Below are 22,237 nucleotides of genomic sequence, written 5' to 3'. Positions count from 1 at the left end.
ACAGTATCATGCTAAGTGAAATGAGGCAGAAACAGAGGGACAGAGATAGAAATGTTGCACTCATCTGTGGAATATAAAGTAACAGAATGGGAGACTAACATCCAAGAATAGTAGAGATAAGTACCAGGAGGTTAGCTCCATGATTTGAAAACTGGAATCACATGCTGGGGGAGAGGACAGTTCAGTTCAAATAGAGAAGGGAACATCAGGTAAAAGGTGCTCTGAGGACCCACTTGGGATGGGAGTTTCGGGCTGAAAGTAGACTCTAGACCAAACATGATGGCCACTTTATACCTTTGTTGAAGACCACAACACACAAAAGGAAAGAGAGAACAAAATGGAATGCCCAGCCACAGAGGCAGGGGGAGGGGGGGGATAGGGTAGAGATGGTGGGAGGAATACTGGGATTATTGGTGGTAGATAATGGGCACTGGTGGAAGGATGGGTACTCGATCCTTGTGTGACTGGAATGCAAGCACAACAGTTTATAACTCTGTAATTGTACCTCATGGTGATCCAAGGAAGGAAGGAAGGAAGGAATGAGGGAGAGAGGGAGAGAGGGAGGGAGGGAGGGAGAGAGAGAAAGAGAGAGAAAGAAAGAAAGAAAGAAAGAAAGAAAGAAAGAAAGAAAGAAAGAAAGAAGGAAGGAAGGAAGGAAGGAAGGAAGGAAGGAAGGAAGGAAGGAAGGAAGGAAGGAAGGAAGGAAGGAAGGAAGGAAGGAAGGAAGGAAGAAGGAAAGAAGGAAAGAAAAAGAATCTGAACAAGCCTAGTATAAAAGAACACATCCCCTGAATCTGCACTAGAGGCTCACATAAGCCACAGAGGAGCACAAAGAAGAAGTTAGTATACTTGAAGGGGAAAAAGGAGACCACCATTGACGGAGCTCATCCAGGATCCTCCCTCACAGCGAGAGGAGGGGGACACTGATAGTGAACTGGAGGGATCCAACTCCATACTGCTACAGCAATATGAAGAAACAGCGCAGACTCCCCACCACAAAGAGTGGATGAAGAAAAAAGCCTAGAAGCCTCAACAGGGAATACCCAATATACAATCTCCCTCAATATGCTAAGCATTTTACTCCTTAGCCTTCTGTGGAAATTACTCCCTGCTTCCTGTCCATTTCAGACTTGGCCCTTATCACTACTCCCTCTCCCCAGATAAATATCATCTACTTCATGTCAACATCAGAATTGGAGAAGATGCCCTATTTCCACTAATCCTAAAATTGGTCTCCCCAGTTCAATATGGGAGCTAAGCAGCAAGATTTGCTGCCAGATTTTTTGCCCCCACAGAGAAGGAAACAGTGAAAGAAAAAGGAAGTCAAAAAGGGTCCAGCATTGCTGACTGATGACCACAGCATGGTTGGGGTCCTACAGCTTTTGGTTCTGTACAAAAAACCATGTTTGTAGTGGAATCCAAGGTCTTTCAAAAGTCATTCTAGCCATAACTTCACTATCACTGCAAACTCAAAGAAAATGTTCTATTAAATGGGGTACTAGAGTGTTTTCTTTAAGTCTCTCTTTGTTTTAAGATGTTATGATGTATTAAAAAAACTTAAGTTGAGTGACAAGCAAATATTTTCTCCCAGCTCTGTTTTTTTTTTTTTTTGACGCCACACTCAATTGTGCTCATGGCTTACTCCTAACTGATCTCAAGGACCATTCTGGTGGGGTTTAGAGAAACATGTGGCTTTCAAGGATCAAACCTCAGTCAGGGATGTGAAATGGGAGTAATTACTTGCTGTACCATCTCTCTGGCCCTCACCATCATTTCTTTTATGGTGCAGAAGCTTATTAGTTTAGTGCCATCTGATTTGTTTATTTTTGCTTCCATTTGCTTGGCCAAATGGTATCAAATCACTGAATATGTTTCTAGATTCAGTGTAGCTAAAAGTTCTATCCATGCTTTTCTCAATATAATTGATACATTATGGTCTGATATTGAGATCTTCAATATATTTTTAATTGACTTGTGCATGGTGTAAGATAGGGGTTCATTTCTTTTTGTTTTTGTTACATATGACTAATCAGCTTTCCCAATGCCACTTGCTGAAGAAGCTTTCATTCCTCCACTTCATACTCTTAGCTTATTTACCAAAAATTAAATAACCATATATCTGTATTCTGTCTGCGGGTTGTCATTTCTCTTACACTTGTCTGAGAGTCTCTTCTTATTCCACAACCACACTATCTAGGTTACTATAGCTTTGTAGCATAATTTAAAGTTGAGAAAAGAAAACCCTTCTATCTCCTTTTTTCCTCTGAATTTGGCTCTTTATTACTTCATATAAATTTTAATAATACTTGATCTCTGTCTTTAAAAAGTGTTATGGGTATTTTTATAGGAACTCTATTGAATGTGCACACAAGAACTGCACGTATATTTGATTCAACCAATAATAATATATTTATATAGAGAAGAATTTAATGTATATATACATACATGTATATGTAGAAAAGAACATCCCCTGAAGCTGCACTAGAGGCCCCACATAAGGCCCAGAGGAGCACCAAATAATAACATGTATATAAGATATAAAAAAACTTGAAAAGCTTAAAGAATAAAAAAAATTCCCCATCAAAAGTGGGAGAAGAGACAAACATAAATTTCTTCAAAGAATACAAACAGATGACCAATAAGTATATTAAAAAGTGCTTTGAAATGCTCTTTCATCAAGAAAATGTAAATCAAAAATCAGAAAGATATCGTGTCACACCAGTGAGGAACCCTCATCCACTGCTGGTGGAAATGTTGACTGGCTTAACCTTTTTAGGTAACAACATGTACATTTCTCAAAAAACTAAGAATTAAACTTCCATCTGACTCAGCAATTCCATTTCTGAACATCTACCTCAATGACCTAAAAACTTTATTCATAAAAGGACATTTGCACTCACATGTTTATTGCAGAACCATTCACAATAGCCAAGATCTGGAAACAACTCAAGTGTCCAAGAACTGGATAAAGAACTCATGGTATATTTACATTATAGAATACTACTTGGCTGTAAGATGAGAGCATGAAAATTGCTTCTGCATGGGGAGAATTGAGGAGTATCATGATGAGTTGAGTCAGAAGAAAGAGAATGATAGATACAGAATATTCTCTCTCATGTGTGGCATATAAAGAAACAGTAAGGCAATAAAGAACCTAATAGCTGGTCTACGGAGCTGAGCTTATCATGACAGGGAGATAAGAGTAGGGATTGAGAAGAGGTTTTTAGGAGGGGACCCTGAGACAACTATAGAAGGAAGTGGACACTCCGGGGGAGGGGTTGGGGTTGGAACACTGTATGCATGAACCCTATCACTAGCAGTATTGAAATCACAGTGACAATAATAAAACAAAAACTATGAGATATGTGAATGATAGCTACAAATTAAACTTGAGTTACTCTAAAAATTTTGGAGACTTTATTTTATTGGACTGGAGTGATAGCATAGTGGGTAGGGCATTTGCCTTGCACAAGGCCAACCCAGGTTTGATTTCTCCGTCCCTCTTGGAGAGCCTGGCAAGCTACCCAGAGTATCCTGCCCACACGGCAGAGCCTGACAAGCTACCTGTGGCGTATTTGATATGCCAAAACAGTAACAACAAGTCTCACGATGGAGATGTTACTGGTGCCTGCTCGAGCAAATCGATGAACAACAGGACGACAGTGCTACAGTGCTTATTTTAATAATTTCTCAGCTGTCCTATAAAATTAAAAGAGTCGATTCTTTCCTCAAAATTATCCTTTTGTACAACCAAATGTAGAAAGTTGCAGTGTGAGAGAAATTTGTAGATATGAATGAAAATAAAATAAATAAATAACTTGACTAATATTTTTATAAAAGAATCCTCCAAACACTGAAAAGTTCATTACTATACAGGCAATTTACTGATTGAAAAGGTCTCATATGTAACCTTTAAAAGTGTGACATTTCAACCAGAATATTAAGTTAGGAGTTTCAAATTTTGACTTTTCAGATATACATTTACACACAAAAATCTTTGCTGAATATATTAGTTTTTTGTTATGAATTGATAGATGTACTATGTAACCGAAGTGCACTAATAAAAATTTGCATAGGAATCATGAAAGACTTGAATGTCTTTTAAATAAATGATTAATTGAAACTTTTAATTTAAAGCCTGCAGCTGTCCGGGTAAAGAGTATAAAATTTCAAAGAAAGCTTTGAAAAATAGAACAAGAGAAATGGTCTCCTGAGAAGAAAATAAAAGAAAAAATAAGCATATGATTTCTCATTACTTAGCCTTTCATAGTGCTAATCCATAAATTTCCTGAGAATATAATTTAGCCAGTTTCAGTTCATGCTACAAAACAGACCACATAGAAAAATGTCAAGTAAAAGAGAAAGGTTATTTAAAAGTTTGATATATTATTGGTTTATTTTACACCTCATAGATTTAAGATGTCATTCTTACTGGTACTCCTTGTAAATGAAGTTTTAAAGATGTTTATGTTCACATCATTCATTCAGCAATGGATTTAATTTTTAAAAAAAAACAATTTTAACATATAATTTATATTTTTGTTAGAATAGTCATTGTTTAAGGTTTTCTTCTAAAAAATATTAAAGTTTTTCAGTTATAAAAAGGCTTGGGGGGATGGCACTTCTGGATATACGTAGGGAGCAGGCAGTGCCAGCGACTGAGTCTATAGCCACCTGACCCACATCCCTGGACACAAACTTGATGATTAAATGACAACATACTATTTTGTGAGGTTGGAGTGGTGAAAATTTAATACTAGTAAATATCACACTGTCTAAATGTTACACCTTAAATTTTCATGAGATTTTGTCCATGTTAGGTCCTATTGAAAAATTAGTCTCACAAGTTTTGTTGCTGTCCATTTAAGATAAAGTTTACTTTAGAAAGTTATGGTTACATAAGACTATCATGAGTCAGAGTTTAAATGTTGGTTTTATAAGGGTTTTTTTTTTTTTTGGCACAGTTAGAACTATGTCCTGGAATTGGTGCCCAAACAATTTTAAGTGTGCTCTGAGTTATTTATACCACTGAGTAAAATTAGATATGCCTGTTGCTAATACGAATGGATGAAACATGATACAAGGCCAAACACGAGAGACTTTTCTTGTCCTCAGAGTTAGTGGGACCGAAATTGTTCACTTTCACTCTGCAAGTCATGGAAAAGTTTGAGCCATTCTAGCTCAGAGCTCCAGCTGCTTGTCTTTATTTCCCCAGTGTGATTTTTAATACATTGAAGGTAAGTCACCAGTTTTAACTTGGATTTTATATAACTCATTGCATAAGTTAAAAATGTGAAAAAGTATGAGGTTTCTTGACTTTTTTCCTTCATGAGGAATGTAGAAAATAGTGAATAAATTTATCTGAAAATAATAGTATAGAGGTATTGACAAAATTTAGTAAACTTCTCATTTAGTCAGCTTTCTTTTAAATTAGCTGAGTATGCTCTGTATTTTGGCATAATATTGTACTTCTAATAATTTTAATTACCAGGACAGCCATTTTATATTATTAATATTCAATTAAATATTGAAGTTAGTCTAAACAAAGTATATGCTTAACAAAGTATTAGCTAGAATATATCCAGTTCTAAATATATTCTTAAACTTTTGTGGTAGAATTGTATTTGCCTTACATTTTGTAAATTTGTTATAGACATTACTAAAAATGAAATTAATGAGAAGTCTAGGTTGTTTAATAAATTCAGAAAGTAAAATATGTTTGTCTTCCCAACTATTCTGGATGAAAAAGGAGAAAATATGTCCCTCCTTAAATATGGGGAAAACAAGTTTTGCTCAAAATATGAGTCAAGCACCAAAGTGACGGTACAGTGGGTAGGGAGTTTGCTTTGCATGCCATCAACACAGGTTCAGTGCTCAGCACCTCATATGGTCTCCCATCTAAGTGCAGAGCCAGGAGTAAGCCCTAAGCACAGCCAGGTATAGCCCAGAAAACAAACAACAACAACAACAAAAAGAGATGAGTTTCAAAGTGAAAGAAAATGTAAATATGTGTTAATAGTGCTTTGGTCTCCTTAAATTGGCATAGTCCTTCCTTGGTGTTTGCTCCTCTAATTTGGGGCAATGGTAAAATAATTTTTTAGGAGAAAGCATCAGAAAAGGTGAGGGAAAATATAGTTCAACTTGTTGAAAGACTTGCCAGCAGAATGGAGTAACTCATTGTTGCTAAATGAACTAGAAAATGTAATATGGATTTTTTGTTGTTACTGTTTTGTTTTGTTTGTACTTACTTTCTTTGGTACCTTTTGCAGATATAGTCACAGAAAGAGCAGGTATAGCATTTCAAAATGAATGGTTGAAGTGGGTGTTAGTCTTACACGTTGTGGATTTTTTCTTAAGGTTTGTTTCTAAAGTTTTCTAAAGTTTGTTCTCTAAAGTTATGTGAAAACTAATATTTTAATATATTTGTTTCCATCCCAAAATTTAATAATTTAGGCTTCCTAAAATGATGGCTAAGCTTGTAGTTGAAGTGGTACAATCAAATTATTCTATCATGTCTTTTTGGTTGTTGGGAGCTAGGGGGCCTCACGCAGTGCTGCTGAGGGTTTACTTCTGGCTCTGCACTCAGAAATCACATTCCTTGTGGGGGTCAGTGGCCCTATAGAATGCTGAGGATCAAACCCAGGTTGCCTTGTACAAGGCAAGTTCCCTACTGCTGTACTATATAGCTCTGGTCCAATATTGTCTATTTTAAAGTATACTTTTAGCCAGAGAAATTGCACAAAGGCATAAGGCACTTACTTTGTACACTGCTAACCAGTTTCAATTCCTGGATACAACTGGGTATCGCCCAAAAACAACAAGAAAAAAATAAAGTATACTTTCTAATATGCTTTATTTTTAGTAATTGAATAAAATTACTATCATGTAGCACTGTAGCACTGTCCTCCTGTTGTTCATTGATTTGCTCGAGCGGGCACCAGTAACATCTCCACTGTGAGACTTGTTACTGTTTTTGGCATATCCAATACACCATGGGTAGCTTGCCAGGCTCTGCCATGAGGGCAGAATACTCTTGGTACCTTGCTGGGCTCTCCAAGAGGGATGGAGGAATCAAACACAGGTTGGCTGCGTGCAAGGCAAAAGCCATACCTGCTGTGCTGTCGCTCCAGTCCATGTATCATCTGAAAATGAAGTGATCAGTTAGGAATGAGTGGATGCCCATTATGTCTAATTTGGCATATTTTGTAGGACCTCATTCTTATGCTCCATACATGATTCATCTATATCCTTATTTTCCTCAACTAAACTCATTACAGTCTAGAGTGGAGGAAAGAACTATAGTCTTTGGTCTGACGCTGCTGCTCCCACTTTCCTCAGATGTCTCTTCATCTCTTTTAGGGCATCCCTACAAACTTTTCTTCCCAGTCACAGAGCCTGTGAATTTCTGCAGTACTAGATAATTTCTGGGATTTCCATGTCAAATTCTTCATCTTCTGAGCTTGCCATTTCAGACTTTAGTTTTAAAATGTTTTCTCTGTTATTATACTTCAGAAAATTGTATGGAAAAACTGGTGCAGGAGTCATGTATAGGTTTGCAGAAGTCCATACTTCTCTCAGGATTCCTCACAATGCCTTCATCAGCTTGACTTGAGCATCACTCAGGTGCTGCATCCTGCTGAGAGAAAAGGAAGCTTGGGAGTTAGTTTAGGGGTCCTGTGACCAAAGGGATGTGTTCTTCATCCCAAGGCAGTGATGAATCACTTCAGCATTTATCACAGAAAAACAGCCACGTAGGTTATTTTTTGAGAAGGTCACCATGGCTACCACCGAGAATGGATCTGAGGCCTCATGGAAGGGATAAGACACATAAACAGATGCTATCAATGTACTTCAAATCCCACCTTCACTTTCCTGATCATTTTAACTCAATGTGAAACATTCTCTGTGAGTTTTATTTTGAAATGTTTTTGAACAACATACTATAAGGAACAGTGTTTTGTTTTGTTTGTGTTTGTTTTGGGGCCACACCTGGCGTTGCTCAGGACTTTCTCCTGACTGTGTTCAGGGATTACTCCTGGCAGGCTCAGGAGACTATATGAGATGCTGGGGATCAAATCTGGCTCTGTCATGTGCAAAGCAAGCATCACTCTTCAGTCCTGGAATGGTATTTTTTAGGCTGTGCTATCAAACTGACACTTCCCATTTATATGACCTTATGGGAATTACTTTACCATCTGCCACAGCTTCTCCCTATATTAAGGAGGAATAATTATAGTATCTCATTTCTAAAGACGGGAATGTCAAATTTAGTCCAACTAAGGTATTCAGAAAGTTGCTCGCCTTTTGGTAAGCAATGATGTTCTCTCCTCATCATCACCTCATCACCATCACTATCTAAAAAGAAAAGATAGAACGTATTTTCATTGTCACTGAAAGGAACCTCCATATGGGAAGCAGCATTTCTAACCTGTTCCTCCCAGATCTTATACACCAGGGACTCTGCACTCTGGAGCTTCCAAGCTGGGCTATTCCTTCTCCAGCAGAAAATGTTCTCAGTAGGCAGTGATGCTGCAGAGAGGAATGTGTGCATTCCAGAGCACAAATAGAAAACCCTCCTCAACATTCGCGTCAACTGGCTAAAATTCCTACATGGTGCCTTGGGTATTTGAGGAGGAAAGAAATCAAATAACTGTTCAGGTTTTCTATAACTGTTTTCCTTTAATCCAAAATGTATATCTTAATGAAAATGTTACACAGAGTATTCTAAAATGTTAACATTGGCAAAACATAGAAATGTGCTGTCCTTGTACTGGAATGTATTTATATGTGGGTACCCTCCCCTCCCCAAACACACAAATCACTTTAATTCATCACATTCCAATTCCAAAGAAATGGTAACTCTGAGGATAAAAGTGACTCATGACTCTGAACCTCTATGACACTTTGCAATGAACTTCAAAGCAGTGAGAAATTGCTTAAATATCACATTTTATAAGAACCTTAATTATGCCTATCTCAAAAATTTCTTTTTTCTTTAAATCTTTCAATTAGAGAATGCAGTTATGCATCTTGACTTGCTTCATACATTTAGTAAACTGTTTTCTTAAAAGAGTTCTGTTTTTTGTGAATAATTTTCAGAAGGAAAGAGTTTGTAGTTGGTTTACCTGAAAAAGTAAGATTTAGTTTTAAAAAATCAAGAAAATTTGAGACTAGGCAGATAACAGAGGGACCCTGTTTGAACCCTGGCACCACATAATCCTTCACATATATCAGCAGTCACAGTCCCGGAGACTCCTGAACATCCCGAGGGTGGCCTTGGTAACTTACAGCACTATTGGATCTGAGTCCCCCACATCCTCAGCCTCTACTATAATTAATATTATTATTGCTTGGGAAGTGGGGACCACAAAAAAAAATCAAAAGCCTTAAGACTACAGACTTTTCTTCGGACTTTACAGCTTTCATGTATATTTGTGTTTGTTTATTAATTTTCAATGAATCACTGTGAGATTCAATTACAGACTTACAAACATTTGTGGTAATGTTTCAGTCATACAATGATCGAGTACCCATCCCTCTACAAGTACCCATTCTCCACGACCAATGTTTCCAGCATCCCTCCTGCCACCCTCACCCTATCAATGTCCCTGGCAGGCACATTCCTTTTTACTCTCTCTCTCTCTCACTCTCTCTCTCTCACGCGCGTGCCTTTTGGGTATTATGGTCTGCAATACAGGTACTATTGCATGGTTGGTCCATGGTCTACTTTCAACATACATCTACATCCCGAGAAAGCCCTCAAGCTTCATTTACTTGATGCTTCCTTCTCTAGCACAGCTGCCTTTTCCCCAGCATGGGAGGCTGGCTTCCAAGCCATGGAGCAATCCTCCTGGACCTTTTTCTCTTACTATCTTTGGCTGTTAGTCCCCCATTCTGTTACTTTATGTTTTACAAATGAGTGTAGTCATTCAATGTCTGTCTGTCTCTCTGACTCATTTCACTTAGCATGATACTCTCCATGTTGATCCAATTATATGCAAATTTCATGATTTCATCTTTTCTAACAGCTACATAGTATTCCGTGGTGTAGATGTACCAGAGTTTCTTTAACCAGTTATCTTTTCTTGGGCACTTAGATATTTCCCAGATTCTGGCTATTGTAAGTAGTGCTGCAATAGTTTTTTTGTATTTCTAGGATATATTCCCAGAAGTGGTATTGCTTAGTCAAATGGGAGCTCAATGTCTACTTTTTTGAGAAAAAAAAGACTGAACCAGTTGGCATTCTCAACAGCAGTGAAGGAGAGTCCCCTTCTCCCTACATCCACGCCAAAACCGGTTGCTTTTGTTCTTTTGGATATGTACCAGTCTTGGTGGTGTGAGATGATATCTCATTGTTGTTTTGATCTGCATCTCCCTGATAGTTAGTGATGAAGAGCATCTTTTCATGTGCCTTTTGGCCATCCTGATTTCTTCTTTGAGAAAGTTTTTTTTTCATTTCATCACCCCACTTTCAACCAGTGCCTTGTATACACTTGATATTAACCCCTTATCAGATGGGTATTGGGTGAGGATCCTTTCCCATACTGTAGACTTTGTATTCTGGTCACTGTTTCTTTTGACGTGTGGAAGCTTCTTAGTTTAAGATAGTCCAATTTGTTCATCTCTGTTGCCACTTGCTTGGTCAGTGGCATTGCATCTTTGAAAGACAACTTTAGGAAATCCTTTTCAACAAATGGTGCTAGGAAAACTGGATAGCTACCTGCAAAAAAAATGAACTCTGACCTCTGTCTAATGCCAAGCATAAAAGTCAGATCAAAGTGGATTAAAGACCTCAATATCAGACATGAATCCATAAAGTACATGGAGGAAAATGTAGGCAGAACCCTCCATGACATTGAAATTAAAAGAATCTTTAAGGATGAAACACCACTGACCAAGAAGGTGGAAACAAATATAAACAAATGGCACTACATCAAACCAAGAAGTTTCTGTACTTCAAGAGAAACAGTGACTGAAATACAGAGAGAACCCACAGAATGGGAAAGTATATTTACCCAGTACCCATCTGATAAGGGATTGATATCTGTTGATACAAGACACTAGAATTGTACAAGAAAAAAACCTGCAACCCTATCAAAAAATGGGGAGAAAAATAATTAACAGAAGGTTCCTCAAAAAAGAAATGCAGATGGCCAGAAGGCACATAAAAATGCTCCACATCACTAATCATCAGGGAGATACAGATCAAAACAACAATGAGATATCATCTCACACCACAGAGACTGGCACACATTCAAAAGAACAAAAGCAACCAATGCTGGCATGGATGTGGGGGCTAAGGGGTGCTCTTTCACTGTGGGAATGCCCACTGGTCCAGCCTTTCTGGAAAACAATATGGACATTCCTTCAAAAACTAGAAATTGAGCTTCCATATGACCCTGCAACACCACTTCTGGGAATATATCCCAAGGATGCAAAAAGCACAGTAGAAATGATATTTGTTCATTGCAGCACTGTTCACAATAGCCAGAATCTGGAAACAACCCAAGTGCCTGAGAACAGACAACTGGTTAAAGAAACTTTGGTACATATACACAGTGGAATACAATGCAGCTGTTAGGAGAGATAACGTCATGAAATTTGCTTATAAGTGAATGTACATGTAGAGTATCATGCTAAGTGAAATGAGTCAGAGAGGGACAGACATGGACTGCATTCATTTGTGGAGTATGAAATAACATAACATGAGACTGGCATCCAAGGACAGTAGACACAAGGGCCAGGAAGATTGCTCCATAGTTGGAAGCCTGCCTCATGAGTGGGGGGGGGGAAGACAGCTGTATGGTTGGAGGGATATCTCAGGATGGGATATGTGTGAAAGTAGATAAAGGACCAAACGTGATGGCCTTTCAGTATCTGTATTGCAAACCCTAATGCCCAAAAGTAGAGAGGGTATGGGGAAATTGTCTGCCAGGGAGGCAGGGGGAGGGTGAGAAAGGGGGGATATACTGGGGAGATTGGTAGTGGTGTACAAAATACAAATGTGCATGCACAGAAGGGGGTGATGTCTCGGCGTCATCTTGCCACATTCAACAGAGAAGCAGCCAGGCGTTCTGGTGAGCAACATGGCCGGAGAATGCTCTGGACCCGAAACGGGGCCAGAAACACCGGGGATCCAGACGGAGGAGGTGCAGCCACCACACCTTCTCCAAATGGAGCCCTGGCGACACTGAGCAGCAACTAACACGGCTCCAGGATGCGGGACTGGGACACATCTGAACCGCGCGGCCGCGTTAGCCTTTTTAGACCTTTTCTAAAAACTGAAAACATACAATCTTTTAATGGAAAACTATTTATCAAATGCTTCCTTAGTAGGGCTGTCTTGGGGGGAAACTCCAACAATAGTGAGTTTTGTGTTGAAATATGGAACGTAATCAAGGTAAAGAGAAAATGAAGTGAAATTCATCAGTTATACAGTTGGGGATGGGGGGCAGGGGCGGGGGGTATACTGGGGATTTTGGTGGTGGAATATGGGCACTGGAGAAGGGATGGTGTTTGAATATTGTATAACTGAGACATAAACCTGAGAACTTTGTAACTTTCCACATGGTGATAAAATAAATTTTTTTAAATAAGCTACTTGTGATGCTATTGTGTAAATAAATATGTAAGAAAAACTAAAAAAAAGAAGGGGGTGATGTGTGTGTGTTGTTTGAGGGCTCTTGGGATGGCACTATCTCTCTCTCTCCATTCATATTTGGTGCTCTCGAGCTGCTGTGTATAGACTGGATCGGGATGCCTCCTCCTTGTGCTCTGCTTCTGTGTGTGCCACTGTGTTCTCTTCTGTCTGTCTCTCTATCTCTGACTCTGTCTCTGTAGTGTCTCCTCTGGTCTCTTCCAACCTCTCTTTGTCGTCTCTACTCTGGTCTCTTCTGATCTCTCTTTTTCCAATCTCTCTGAAGCCCTTCTGCTTGTCTCTCTGAAGCCCTTCTGCTTGTCTCTCTGAAGCCCTTCTCGCTCTCACTTCTGACTCTGACTCTTACTTCTGACTCGCTTTGTGCTCTTTCTGTTCCCTGTTTCTGTCTCCGATGACTCCCTGATTCTCTTTCACTTTGTGCTCTGCTTCTGTGTCTTCTCTCAACTTCTCTTACAATCTCAGTTTATATAGCAATCACATAGGGTGGTGACACACAGGTGGGTTGAACACTAACAAATCAACAAAGAGAAGTAAAACCACTCCTCCAGGAGATTAACAAAATCTCATCTAAGGGGATTAATCCAGATTACTAGGAGATCTGCTTAAGGGCGGGATCCCATCCAGGGTTTGTTGCTTTCTTCTTACCTCAGCTAGTAATCCACTTAATTAGTGGCAGTAAATCTACTTCTAGTATTTCTAGCAATGTCATTCTGTATGAGCACAGTAAGAGATATATCAAATTTAAAGTTTGGTTCCTCCTGAAAACATCTCACTGTATTTTCTAGAGCACAGTCCTCAGGCCAGGTTAGTCTTCCTACCCCAGCAGGGTCCTGGTCTTGTTACTTTTGGATCATGACAGCATTTGTCTCTGACGATGCTCTCAACTTATAGTTGAGTATTGTGGTGCTTTGGCCTGGCCTATTTCTATGCCAGGGTAGCTCACAGCTTGCCCTGGGTTCATTCTGTCCTTCATCAGGACCCTGCTTTTGGGGTGCTAGGAACTAAGGGCAACTGAGTTGAGAAAGCAGATACCCAGGAGTAAATATTATTGGAGTCAATCAGCTCCCCAGTTACAAAGCATAATATTGTCTGTCTTCCTGTGTCCATACAGAAAGGACATTTCTTTAAGGTAAACTAAGTTCCCTGCGGCAAGGCTGAAAGGACAAACCCAGTATTATCCTACATGGTGGAAAATGTGCACTGATGGACGGATGGGTGCTTGAAAATTTTATGATTGTACCTCAAACATGAAAGTTTGTAACTGTATCTCATGGTAATTCAATTAAAAAAAATTTTTTTAAAAAGAAAGATAACTTTAGCTTCAATGTCATTGAAGGTATTGCCAACCTTTTCTTCAATGTACCTTATGGATTTTAGTCTGATGTTGAGGTCTTTCATCCATTTTGATCTCACTTTTGTGCATGGTGTTAGGTAGAGGACTGAGATCATTTTTTGCAGTTTTGCCAACACCATCTGTTAAAGAGATTTTCCATGCTCTACTTTATATTTCTTGGTCCCTTATAAAAAATTAGATGATGATATATTTGAGGGTGTGTGTAAGAATATTCAACCCTATTCCATTGATAAGCTGATCTCTCTTTGTACCAATACTATGCTGTTTTAATTATTACCACTTTTTAGTACAGTTTGAGTTTGCAGAAGGTGATGCTGCTGATAATTTTTCCCCAAGAATTTGTTTAGCTATTCATGGGCACTTGTTGTTCCATATGAATTTCAGGAGTGTTTGATAAACTTTTTTGAAGGATATCATGGGTAACCTTATAGTGATGGAATTATATCTGTATAATGTTTTGGGGAGTATTTCCATTTTGACAATGTTAAAATTCTCCAGTCCATGAGCAGGGGATGTATTTCCATTTACTCATGTCTTCTTTTATTTCTTGAAGTAGCATTTTGTAGTTTTCTTCGTACAGGTCCTTTTGCTCCTTAGTTAATCTGATTCTGAAGTACTTGATTTTCTGAGGCATGATTGTGAAAGGGACTGCTTTTTTCATGTCACTTTCTTCTCTCTCATTATTTGCATATTGGAAAGCGTATTGATTTTAGAGTCTGTGACTTTAAAGTCTATTGTTTCTAGAAGTTTCTTGGTAGAGGCTTAAGGATTCACTAAGTATAGTATCACATTATATGCAAATAGTGAGAGATTGATTTCTTCCTTTTCTATCTGGATGCCCTGAAACTCTTTTTCTTGCCTAACCACTATTGCAAATACTTCCAGTACTATATTGAACAGGAGTCGTAAGGGTGGTCATCCTTGTCTTGTCCCTGATATTAGGAAGAAGGCTGTTAGTTTTTCCTTCTTGAGGATAATGCTTGGCATGGGCTTGTGGTAAATGGCTTTGAGTATATTAAGGAAAGTTCTGTCAATTCCCATTTTGGTGAGAATTTTCATCATAAATGCCTGCTGAATCTTGTCAAATTCTTTCTCTGCATCTATTGATAAGATCATATTTTTTTCTTTTATTGATATTATGGATTATGTTGATTGACTTGCGAATGTTTAACCATCCTTCCATCCCTGGGATGAATCCCACTTGGTCGTGGTGTATGATCTTTTTGATGAGTTGTTGGAACACTATTTGCTAATATTTTGTTGAGAATCTTCTCACTCATGTTCATCAGGGATATTGACCTATAATTTTCTTTTTTTGTTGTTGTTGTGTCTCTGTTTGCTTTTGGTATTAGGATGATATGTGCCTCATAAAACAGCTTGGGAGTGTTTCAGTTTCTTCAACTGAAAGAAACTGGCAATAGGTCCTCTTTAAATATTTGGAAGAATTCACTGGTGAATCCATCTGAACCTGGGTTTTTGTTTTTGGGAAGACTTTTGATTACTGTTTCAATTTCCTTGATAGTAATAGGTCTATTCAGGTATTCCAATCTTCTTGGCTCAGCCTTAGGAGGTTATAGGAATCCAGGAATTTATCCAGTTCTTCCAGGTTCTCTTGTTTCATGGCATACAGACTTTCAATGTAATCTCTGATGATCTTTTGAATTTCTTTGGTTTTTGTTGTGATATCCTGTAAAATATACAAACGTGCGCACGCGGGAGGGTGTGATGATGGGATGTGTTGTGTTGTTAGAGGGCTCTCAGGGCGACTCTCTCTCTCTCTCTCTCTCTCTCTCTCTCTCTCTCTCTCTCTCTCTCTCTTGCTGCTCGAATTTGGTGCTCTTGAGCCACTGTGTATAGACCGGATCAGGATGGCTCCTCCTTGTGCTCTACTTCTGTGTGTGCCTCTGTGCTCCCTTCTGTCTGTCTCTCTATCTCTGTCTCTGTCTCTGTAATCTCTCCTCTGGTTTCTTACGACCTATCTCTGTCTCTGCTTCTGTGTCTTCTCTCTCTGCTTCTGTGTCTTCTCCTGTGTCTTCTGTCTTGCCTCTGTGTCTTCTTTCTGCTTCTGTCTCTTCTCCTTGCTTCTGTCTTAACCTCTGCCCTCTCTGTCTCTTCCCCCTGCTTCTGTTACAGACTTAGTTTATATATCAATCACATAGGGCAGTAACACAAATGTGGGTTGAACATAAACAAATCAACAAAGAGGGGTAAGACCACTTCTCCAGGAGATTAACAAAATCTCATCTAAGGAAATTACTCCAGATTACTAGGAGATCCTCTCAAGGGTTTAGTCTATTAGCAATTGTTTTAAATATTTTCTGGCCCCTCATTGGGCACGTATATGTTTAGGAGTGTGATTTCTTCCTGCTGTACATATCCCTTTATTATTAAAAAATGGCCTTCGCTGTCCCTTCTAATCATTTTCAGCCTAAAATCTATGTTGTCGGATACTAGTATGGCCATCCCGGTTTTTTGAGGGAGTTGTTTGCTTGAAGTATTGTTTTCCATTTTTTGACTTTGATTCTGTGTTTGCTCTGACTGTTCAGATGTGTTACTTGTAGGCAGCAGAATGTTGGGTTCAGTTTTTTTTACACCATTTTGCCACTCTGTGTCTCTTAATTGGTGCATTTAGACCACTGACATTGGAGAGATTATTGTCATACGGTGTTGTGCCATCTTTCTGTAGAGGTTTGTTGTGTTTATAGGAGTTGTCTTGTCTTACAGAAGTCCCTTTAGTCCTTCTTTTAAGGTTGGTTTTGAGTCTATGAAGTTGCTGAGCTGTTATTTATCCACGAAATGGTGTATTGTTCCTTCAAGTTTGAGTGAGAGTTTAGCAGATATAGTACTCCTGGTGAGGTGTTCATTTCATTGAGTTTTTCACTATATACCACCATTATTTTCAGGCTGGGAAGGTTTCTTCTGATAAGTCTGCTGTAAATGTAAGGCGTGCTCCTTCGTATGTGATTTCCTTTTTGACCTTGCTGTTTGCAGTATTGTGTCCCTATCTGTGGTATCTGTCACTCTGATTATGATATGTCTTAGATTCTTTTTACTAGGTTCTCTTTTATCTGGTACCTGTCAGGCTCCTTGGATCTGGATGACTGCATTATCCAACTCTGGAAACTTCTCAGCAATGATATCTTTAACTGTTGCTTTTTGATCGGCATTGCCTCCCTGTCCTTCTGGTACTCCAATGTTTCTTATGTTGTTCCTCTTCAGTTTATCCCCTAGGTCTCTGATTCGCCCTAGAGCTATTTTGAGGTCTTTTCCCATGGTATGTTGTTCCTTGTATGCTTTCTGCAACTCATCTTCAGGCTCACTGATTCTGTCTTAAGCTGTTGTCATTGAGGGCACCCACTGAGTTTTTTATTTCATGTACCAAATTCTTTATTAGTGAAACTTCTGTTTGTAGCTTTCGTATTTCTGCTCTCATTTCTTCCTACAGTTTCTTGTCTGTCCGTTCCACTGTTTCTTTTGTGTCCTTCTTTAATTTACTGGATGTCTGCTCCACCATTTCTTTGAATTCATTAAACATCCTAAACATTTCATCTCTGAATTCTTTATTGGAGAGTTTATATTTGTCTATCGAGACTCTAGACTCTTTTTTTTCATCCACTCCTCGTGGTGGGTATTTGTGCTATTTCTTCATGTCGCTGTGGTAGTATGGAGGTGGGACCCTCCAGTTCACTATCTGTGTCCCACTCTCACTGTGAGAAAGAATTCTGGATGAGCTCTGTCAATGGTAGTCATCTTTTTCCCCTTCTAGAATACTACCTTCTTCTTTGGTGCTCCTATGTGACTTATGTGAGACCTCTAGTGAAGTTTCAGATGATGCGTTCTTTTAAATTAGGCTTGTTCAGTTTCTTGTGTCCACCGTTATTTTGGCGAGATTGGATAGGGCTGGAGTGATAGCCTAGCCTAGCTGGAGCATTTTCCTTGCACCTGGCTAACCTGGGTTCGATTGCTCTGCCCCTTTGAGAGCCCTGAAAGCTACCAAGAGGATCTTGCCCACATGGCAGAGCGTGGCAAGCTACCTGTTACGTGTTTGATATGCCAAACACAGTAACAATGAGTCTCACAATAGAGACATTACTGGTGCCCACTCGAGCAAATCAATGAGCAATGGGATGACAGTGATATAGTGGATAGGCCAGTGGACTATTGGCCTAATGTGTTTGGGATAGCCAGGCTGTTCTCCTCAGAATTAGGTAATGGAAATAGAGATGTGACTCCAAAGCACTGGGAAAGGGGAAAATAACTGCAGTCATGTGAGCGGCCACTGCCCAGGAGGCCACACACCCTGCCACTGCTGAATCTGTGAGGGAGTCAGCCATGTTGGTGCCTGAGCAGGATTAAAGTCCCACTCATGATACAGTCCTAAAACGCCGAGGACTCCCTTTGGCCAGGCTGCTGGTGAGGGTGGGGGGTGCGGGGGGGCACCTTGGCTGAGTGGAGGGGTAGTGTTCTTGCACTTCCCTGGGTCATTTTTCTGGTCATGTATATTTTTAAGACAATTCTATACTCTTTCTTTGTAAATAACTGAGGACTTAAGTAATTTTACATAGGATAACTAATGCCGTAATGTATACTGATCTCCCCCATAGGGATGATGAGTAGGCATGTCAGGATATTGCTTTTCATCATCAGCAATCAATTCTGCAAACATGGTTGTGAGGATGACCTGGTGACATAACACCAGATTTTATTCATTGTATTACTCTGATTTTCTTGCTTCATATGTCTAACTTGGGAATATGTCCACCATAAATTTTGGTCCATTTCTTTCCCAAGGAAGGAATCCACCAAAGCACCATCAATGGAGTGAACTACATGCCATAAAAGATGCTCATCATCTACCCCACACACTACATCTATTTGACACACCCTGTTTAATTTCATTTGACACCTTTCCCTGGTCTGAGAGTCTTGTCAGGGGCTCAGTTAAATCTGAGGTGTATGCATATTCAATCATCAAGCCCTTATCAGCCTATAAAGTGGCCAGTGGATATAAAAAAAATTCCTTGGAGACAGACATATTTCTTTAGTAATTCAATCATATTCTTCTAATAATTCAATCAGTATTAACATGGGACACTAACTTCAACTTGGGATCTTGCTAGTAGCTGGAGTCACCTATAACAACTGAAAAATTAAGTCATTTTGTACTCCCTGGCAGAAATACTCCCTTTAGAAACAGACTTCTGAATCTACAGAACCTGTGGCCTGATGTTGGGAGGTACAAATTTCCTGTGGGGGTTAAGAAAGGCCATTCTTATTTTACCTTGTTTCCCAGACCTTAGACACAGTAGGAACACTGCACAATTAAATTGAATCTATTTACATCTTGAGGTATCACCGTCTTTAGCCCTGCAGTCTCCATGTTGTGACCCAGCAGCATTTTAATAGGCTATCACAGGACTGGAGAGATTTTACAGTGGGTTGGGTGCTGACCTTGTATGCAGCTGACCCAGATTTGATCCTTAGCACCAAATACTTTCCCCCAAGCACCTCCAAGAGTGATTCTTGATCATAGACCTAGGAGTAACCCCTGAACATTTTCAGGTGTGAACCCCCAAACAAAAACAAAGTAAAAATAAAAGGCTACCCCCTATCAGGTTTTCAGTTTCTGTGAAATTCAGTGGGTGGTAGGAATAGTAGACCATGCAGACAAGTGTCATACTGTCATTGCTCTAAAGTTTTTTGGTTTCTTGTCATGTCACATGGGATCCCATAAGTGGATCAAAGCCTTTATGTCACTGGAGAGTGATGCTGACAAGGCCTTGTATGCAGGAAAAAATCAACACTCAGTCTGTGTCAGCTCTGCTCATAAGGAAGCAATGGACTTACCACTGACATCTTTTACTCTTTGTTCTTATTTTTTCTTAATAAGTGTTTGTGTAGCCTTGATGTCTCTTGGCCGTTAAACTGACAGTATCTAGTTCTGCCCTTGTTGGGCAAGTATGTAGCCTCTATCTCAACCAAGATTGCCACTTTACATATGACCCCATTGTGGGGCTGCTGGGGGGTAGATGACAGTGATGATGGGCTGGTTCGTGTCATCTGAATCGGTCATTTTGGCACTCTGATGCCTCTCTGTGGTAGATATTCTGGGGTAACATGTGATACAAATATCTTCCCCCTTCATCCCAATAGGTCCACTCATAAGTTCCTTCCATAATTTCTTTGTCCTCCCTTTTCCAAACTCTTCCAATACTTGCCAATTCTCCCAAATAATCCTTGTGGAAGTTGATCCATGACACTGTATGCATTTCAAACTCAGGTGATTTCCCTATTTCCACATAATGTGGGTAAGCAAGTGCCCAGTTTTCTTCTTGGTGTTTAGGGAATATTTCCTCATAATGTGTCCTTCCAGGACTCCTTGATGAAGCAGTGGCCAAATAACAAAACGTTTTATGGGATTTGCACCAATATATTGAGCAAATCCATTCTAAACTACATTTAACTTTTTCCACTTGTCCCTTAGGGATAAGCTACACTTTTCCATAACCAGAGAGATGGTATCAAAATTAAGTGATCTGAGTTCCTGGGTAAACAGTTTAGCCTCTGCCAGTTTCATTCCCTGATTATATCACCCTTATATTTAGTTGCTGCTCTGCTAACCATATGCCTTGGTAGGTCTAGTAGAACTTATGCTACAATAGAAAATTCTGAACAAATTGTCACTCTGTGTTTCATGGTAAGATGTCATGTCTCCACTAAAGCCAACTCACAGAAAATGTTTTTCATGTGATAGATGATTCTGTGCTTCAGAGAGCGGAGTTTTATTCCAAAACCCTGGAGGTCTGTATTGTAATTTTCCCCAATCAGTGTCTGAAATCTTTGCCCATCACAGATCCCTCTGATTCCTCTAGTGGATAGAGCACATGGTCTAAGCATTGCTAGCACAGCAGCCCGGGACCTGCTGTGGGGACCTGTTTGGTCCCTGCTTGGATTTATCAGTCTTACTTCTGACTCTGGAAATGAACTGAAATGGATTTTCTAAGTGAAGTAAGCTATATCCAGAACTTGAAATGCTTAAGAAGCACTATTCTTCCTTTATTGCAGTTCAAAAAAAAGGCAAGAAGCAATAATTCTTTACTTTGGAGGTGTAATGCCCAAATGTCCTAGAACATGACTTCTTGAAACTCTGATTTGACAGGCCCCAAGTATTTTACTGGCCATTCCCATTATTTGTTACTTTTATTCATTCATCCAGCCCAGAAAACATTATATCATGAATCTAGTGGAAAAATACTGTATTTGGCCAATGTCCGAATCTCTTCTGAGTGTGTGACACTCAGCATTGAGAAATACTGTTGTCTCTCATATGTAAACACTAACTACTTTGGATCTTCATTTGTGAGAGAAATTGAGGAAATTCATCTGGTATTCTAATTGTGCTACACATAGTTGTGTGGCCATAGTCCATAAAGTGTTCATGCCCTGCCTGGGCAGCCTATGTTGCAGTAGCTAGGATATGTCTAATTTCCCTAAGATCAGATTGGTAAATTAAGTGGTAATAGAAATGTACTACTAACTCATGAGCTTTAAAAGAAAAGTGCCTGCCATAGAGGTAAGCTGTGGGGATGCATGGAGTGGAAGTGGGGGTGGGGGTAACTGGGACATTAGTGGTGGAAATATGCACTGGTGAAGGGATGGGTGATGGAACATTGTATGACTGAAACCAATCATGAACAGCTCTGTAACTGTATTTCACAATGATTCAATAATAATATAGTGTAACTCTGGTCTCTGCCATTCATCCTGAGAGGAAAAAGTGATGAAAGAGCAATTTAAGAGCTTTTCTTTTGAGTTTTCACACTATAAAATTTATTATCATGAAAACCAAGGCATTTCAAGGTGGGAATTTTACCAACTATACTAACTCTAATTAGATATTTGTTGGTCAGGGGAATGACTATTTGGTAGTTTTATTGGTTTGTTGCTTTGTTTTAATTTGTGCCTTACCCAGCAATGCTCAGGGTTTATTTCTGGTTTTGCACTTAATCACTCCTTGTAGGGGATTCTTCAGGGGATTGCATTGGGTGCTGGAGCACCCCTTTCTGCTGTGTTATTGCTCTAGCCCTTCACTTTTTGGTTCTAAGAGACTCCTATGAGCTAGAATTCCATTTATCACCTGGTTCCCATATATCCTCACTCAACAGAGAGATCACAATAACACTTTCAGTTCCTGGTATTAGTGGCAGAGTCTATGTCCATTGCCT

General features: G+C 39.4%; 1 protein-coding gene across 5 annotated transcripts in view; it reads left to right on the top strand.

Moving 5' to 3' along the window:
* Positions 1–22,237, top strand: part of SGCG (sarcoglycan gamma) — a 117,013-nt gene that overhangs the window by 27,682 nt on the left and 67,094 nt on the right. Inside the window, exon 1 of one of the 5 annotated variants that reach the window (XM_055122525.1) lies at positions 5,121–5,237. The exons of 3 other annotated variants lie outside the window; for them this stretch is intronic. The gene's annotated coding sequence lies outside the window, so the exon portion shown is untranslated. Of the gene's footprint in view, positions 1–5,120; positions 5,238–22,237 lie in introns of those variants that run through there. One more of the 5 variants, XM_055122587.1, reaches the window with a different exon arrangement.

This window comes from Sorex araneus, chromosome 1 (genome assembly GCF_027595985.1).
Source record: "Sorex araneus isolate mSorAra2 chromosome 1, mSorAra2.pri, whole genome shotgun sequence".
NCBI classification, from domain to species: Eukaryota; Metazoa; Chordata; class Mammalia; order Eulipotyphla; family Soricidae; genus Sorex; species Sorex araneus.
This window is presented reverse-complemented; position numbering and strand designations above follow the sequence as displayed.